Genomic DNA, 6000 nt, shown 5'->3' with positions numbered 1-6000 from the left:
ACCCATACGTTTTCACATCCCTAGAATTTAGCCCATATCCCATAGTTTATGAAGTTTTAATGCATTTATTCACATGTCATTTAACACAGAGGGGGTTATGTAACAGGGACACATTGTAACTTGCTTTTTGACTAGACAATAGTAATCTTTCCATTTTACTATATTAATAGATGGTTGATCCTTTGTAAGGGCTGCATGATATACTGTTGAACATACTTATTCTAATGGATTTGTCTCATCTTCCCCTGGTTGATATGTATATTGCTTACCTCTATTATGATACTACATCCAACATCACGATACATATCATAGCCCCTCCATTTAAAATGTTCCCTTGCTTTGTATTCTTACAGGAATAATTTGCTTTCTCCAAGCGATTGTACATTCAGAAAGTTGTTTTTTAGTTTGCCAACTGCAAAAATAGTCATACAAGAGAAGCTCCTTTAATATGAAGCCAGAGCTGCCGGCCCCAAGGAGATGCCTCCAACCTGTGGGCGTTGAAACAGGACAGAGTCACCTCCACACGGGGCCGAAAGCCACCCTGTATCCCAAGGAGCCACCTGCAAAGGTGACAGGAGGGCAGACGGGGTGACGAGTGGACGGATGAGCACAGGACTGAGAATGAAACATGCTGTTGAGAATCAGCATCACGACATCACGTCATCTGCGCCCACAGCCACGCCTCCCTGCTGCGGGTGTCCTTGTCCCCTCCCCTTTCTCCTAAGTGCCTCCCCTGTGTCTGATCATGGGGACCCTGTGTGGGCTCCTGCCTGAGTCAGTGCTTCCCCAATAGCTGCTCTTAATTAATCCCCATAATTGCAGCCGCGTCTCACTCTGAAAGCTTTCCATTGTTTGGTTAGCACTACCAGTGTATGCCATGGTGGGTGTGTGAACCTACCTCTTCCTCACGGGCATTAGGAAAGCAAGATTGGGGAAAAGGTCTCCCAGAGGCTGGAAGCGATGCTTATGTGTGAGCTACTCTCACTGCCGTGACACTACCCTCTTCCATTTTCCCCGTGCGAATCATAAATACATAGATAGATGCTTATACACTGAGTGAGACGTACATTTTACAGCTGAGGTCTTCCAGTCACGTCAACGTCCACCTTGCTATGGCTTTGGGATTAATGGGAAGCTAGGTGACCCAAGGTCAGCTGTAAAAGTATTCTGAGGGTCGTGGCTGGGTAGCTTAATTTAATTAGAGCTTCGCCCCATAGGTCAAGGTTGCAGGTTCGATCCCCAGTCAGGGCACATACAGGAATCACACACATACAGGGCACACATGAAACAACAAATTGACGTTTCTCTCTCCCTTCCCCTCTCTCTAAAATAAATGAAAACAATTATCTTGAGGCTGCAAACATATTTTCCAGGAACCAGAAGCCTAGTAGGTTGTGAGTGGGAGATATCGGTGGTCAGTGTAGGGAACACTCAAACCTGTAGAGAATTTGGGTGAGTTTATTGGGTCCCAGCTGAAGACAACGGCCAAGAAAAAACCATCTCGATGGATTGAGAAATGCCCCGGAGAACGGCAGTTTATTGCCCTTTTTATACATTAAAACCAAAGGAGGAGCTGCCGGGGGTTCCGTGAACCCCACGGGTGAAAGATTAGGGAGGACAATTCGGTAATAACGTCATTTGTATATTGTGTGTGACCTGTGCGGCTTGCGGACACACAGCATGTAGGAATGAACACTAACACTGTTCAGAAAGGTAACCACACACGAAAATCCCCTTCGAACCTCAGGCACAGGGTCAAGTGGAAGGCGTCTTTTCAGTGGTCCGAAACGAGCGGACTTTGCCTCCCACTGTCCTCTCTCTTTATTCCTCCTCTCCAAATTCTCGTGGGTTAGATATTTCCTGTTTAATTCTGCTAGTCCCATCCGCTGAGTACTATCTGTCAATCACGTCTCTATCCTCTGACATCATCTACCACATGTGTATAATCAGCTACCTTCACCTACTCGTTCTTTATCTATGTATCTATTATCCATTATATGCCGTCAACTTTCTATCTATCCGTCTACCTACCTACCTACCTACATACCTGTAAGGTTTCATCACTTTCCCTACTTCCTGCTTGGACATACCGACGTGAACCCCCCCACCCCGGTCGCTGCCTGTCAACAGAATGAGCATTTGCAAAAAATCCACGATCCTCCCACCTCAGGAGGCGACCAGAGCCCTTTGGTGCTGAGTCAGCTGGGCTGTGATTCCACGTGGGCTTGAAAAGCTTTGCCACGTAGTTATGCAAAACTCCCAAGTCAGCCTAGGCTTCACCCACAGGGTCACACGAGCCAGCATTTGCATTAACCAGAGGCGATGATGAGCTTACCATGTGTCTGGCATCGATACAATGGGCCACGGCTCTTTCTGGTGCGTGCGGTGTGTGTGTGTGTGTGTGTGTGTGTGTGTGTGTGTGTGTGTGTGTGTGATCCAACCACCATTTCATCACCAGGTTTTCAAATGACTCTCGCATACTTTTGGTCAAGGTCATTGACACCAGGCAGATGATGGCCTATCCATCTGTTCGGCGTGTTTCTAGCATGTTAACAACTTCCCCCGAATATTTTAAGTGCACAAGCAACGACCATCCCGGTAATGGGTTTACAGTCGGGGTTGTCTCCACTGTTTCCAAAGTCCCAGTTGCCTTACAGCACTTGAGGTGGAAGCATTTTTATCACGGGAGTGGAATTTCCACACGGTTTTCTTACCGTAGGAAGCTGGCTAATTGTTCATATATATATATATATATATATATAGAGAGAGAGAGAGAGAGAGAGAGAGAGAGCAAAGGGAATTACACATCGAGCTTAACAAACGCGGCATCAGCCTGTTTGCCTCACCAGGAAGCTACAACTTCACACCCCAGGGGAACACAGCCTTGCTCCTCCAAGGGGTTAGCACTGTGCAGCCCCCCTTCCCCCTCTGGTACTGCATGGCTGGGGGTGCAGAGGGAGGGACTTGAGCCGAGAGTCCCATCAGCCTAGCTACACTATGTAAACCCACCCAAAGCCCAGACAAGCCTGGGAAGTTGATTGGTTCCTTAGAAAAGGCACCGGGTTTATCCTAAACCCCAGATAATCAGATAACCTCCTTCTTCTGCAGTGGAACTTGGGTGCACGGCAGGGATTTGCAAACCGAGAACACCACACAAACCCAAGACAGTTTGTTTAATTTCAGTAACGCCCCGAACTTGCCTACATTGGCGCTTTCTCTGTACACAGGGTCCACTGTGGGTGTTGAAACCACGGGTTCCTTTACATCTTCTGGGCTTCTGCACCAATCAGACAGAATTTCAAAGAACCATTTCACACTTGCCTCTGAAGGGACCAGCGTTTCGCCCCCCTGAAGCTGCTTCTGGGGTCTTGATTTTAAGCTGTTTAGTAAGAAACGACGTTCAGAAAGAACTTTTGAGCCTTCCCTCTTTCCTGCCCGAGAGATTCAGAGAACCCTGCTTCCGGAAGCATCGTTTCGGATGGTGTCTTCGTGTAGTTGCAATTAAGTGCGATGAATAAGAGGGTCCGAGACAGGTGCCGCATGGTAGATACCCCCAGTGTCCCCTTGTTCTGAGTCAGCGAGGGGGGTTTTTGTCAAGTGTGTTCTGTTCTTTAACCGCCTGTAAGTCAGCCCATGCTCATTTCTGACACTTAAGACCCTCATCCACTCTTCTCTCCTTTGTCTAAAACGTCTTACATAACCAGCGTTGACTCACGGTCTTTGGAACATACATGCTTATGTGAGTTCGCCATGCTCACGTGGACGTATTAAAACTTGGATCTCCCCCTTTTAATCTGTGTGTGTTATTTTGATTACTACCCCAGCCTGGAAGAATTTGGAAGGTGGGCAGAGCAGTATTTATGTGTTTTAGCCCCTGCATTTTGTACAAAGATGGCACTTTTATAGACTCGGCTGTTCTTTTGCCGCCAATTTCAGTGGGTTCGTTCCAAATCGCGGAATTCTTTCCATTACAAAACAGTAAGTGAGTGTCTCTCTCCTTTATCTCTGAAGCAGCAAGCTTTCTTTTTAAGGAAGTAAGATCTTGAAAATTACTCTCTACTCATTTTCTTATATTTTTCCACCCAGCTACATTTTCCATTGACGTACAAGCAACTCTGCTCTCTCGGAAATTCCATTTCTCCGGCTCCTTCTGAAGCGTAAAAGGTGTCTTGTGAATTGGCAGGAGGTAATGAGGTTTTCACAACTTTAACTTTTCCCCCTAATTGATCCAAGACTCAACTCAAGCTGGTAACAGCTGATTACTTGCGAAGATTCATGAGACAAAGCCAGGGAATTTTTATGTTCCTAAAACACCAAGCGGTACGTCAGGAATAACAGCTTCTTATCGTTTATTTTCCAGGCCTTTAAACACACACAAACCCTGCTTAGTAGTGGCTGCTAGGCAGATACCTAATATGGAAGCTGTAGTGATTTGCGTGGTCACTCCTAAAGCATACGTCCACATCCCAACCCAAGAATAGTTCAAAGTGATCTTACTTGGGAAAATTATTTTTGCAGACGTAATTGTAGAAGTGAAGGATCTCAGAGGAGGCCGTCCTGGGTCAGTCAGGGTGGCCCTACGTCCAATGACTGTGTCCTTAGAAGGCACAGAAGAGGAGACTCAGACCCAGAGGAGAAGCCACGTGGAGACGGAGGCAGTGACGGGAGGGATGCCTGGAGCCCCAGGAGCTGGAAGAGGCGGGAAGGCGCCTCCCTGGAGCCTGTGGAGGGAACGTGGCCTGGGACACCTGGACCTCAGACGCCTGGTCTCCAAGACGTGGGAGTGTGAATGTCTGTTTTTTAAGCCCTGAGGTTTTTGCAGAACCAAGAGGAAATGTCCACAAAGACTTTGCCAGAAGTCCTGGCTTCTCATTTTTTGCCTCACCCATCCCCTTGACCCCTTAATGAGACAACCTGTTTCTGGACAGCAGGGAAGCTGGGCACCTGTGTGTTTGTCCTACAGTGTGGACGTGTGGGTCCAGGATTCACATGTATCAGGAAGGTGTGTCTCTAAGAAGGTGGGGGGGTGGGGGGTGTCCACCTGTGTCTTGTGGCCATGGCATGATAGAACTCTTCCCTGTAGCGGCTTCCTTACCTCACAAGGAAAAGCCAGAAAGTGCCCGGAGAGCAAAATGCAGCTGAGGTTCTTGTGCATCAGTCACTCCCGTGTTCCCGCCCCGATGGATGCCTAGGCTGCCCAGTCCCACCAGAAAGTGTCCATTGCTCCATTACCATCACCCAAAGTTGGCTGCTCAACGGCTCGCCGCCGAGTGCCCTGCACCCAGAGGTGCTCCGTGAACCCACGCACGCAGGACTTCTCCGTCCCTCGGGCTGCCTGTCTCTCCCACTGGCTTCAGCACCTGTGTTAAGGAAATTCACCACCCCACGGGGCCGATGGGGCTAATTTATTGACCCAATCAAGGGAACGGCTTGGAAAGGGTGTGTGTACCTTGCCAATTTCTTCTCTGGGCTGGAGTTTCAATGTCCGATACCTTCCGTAGAAAGGTACACATTTTAAAAGTTGTGTTTGGTAGGAATTGTGGGTGAGCTACGCAGAGAGCTATATTAGTGTGACCCCTAGTGGCTTCATGGATCGAAGGACTGAATACATCTAATGTTTAATAAGGCTTAGATTACCACATGTTACTGGCGGGCAACAGAAAGAATTTTTGCATATAAAGACCCGTTTAGAGTACTTTTATATTCACAGCTATATGGAGAGAAAGATAAAGAGATTTCCCATACACTCCCTGCCTCGCCCCCCCCACACACAACTTTCCCCAGCATCAACGTAAACCATAACTGTCACTCACTATGTATGTACACTGAATTTTATCATGTATCACTTCGCTTGGGTCCATGGTTAGTTAATTATCCAGCTTGCAGTTCTCGGACAAATAGCAAAGGTCTCTATTGTTTTAATACATGACATGCAGACATACTTCATGTGTTACACATTGCTTTTGTGTGTTTTACACGTCTTGCATTTTTTTAGATAAA

Source organism: Desmodus rotundus, chromosome Y (genome assembly GCF_022682495.2).
Source record: "Desmodus rotundus isolate HL8 chromosome Y, HLdesRot8A.1, whole genome shotgun sequence".
Classification (NCBI taxonomy): domain Eukaryota; kingdom Metazoa; phylum Chordata; class Mammalia; order Chiroptera; family Phyllostomidae; genus Desmodus; species Desmodus rotundus.
This window is presented reverse-complemented; position numbering follows the sequence as displayed.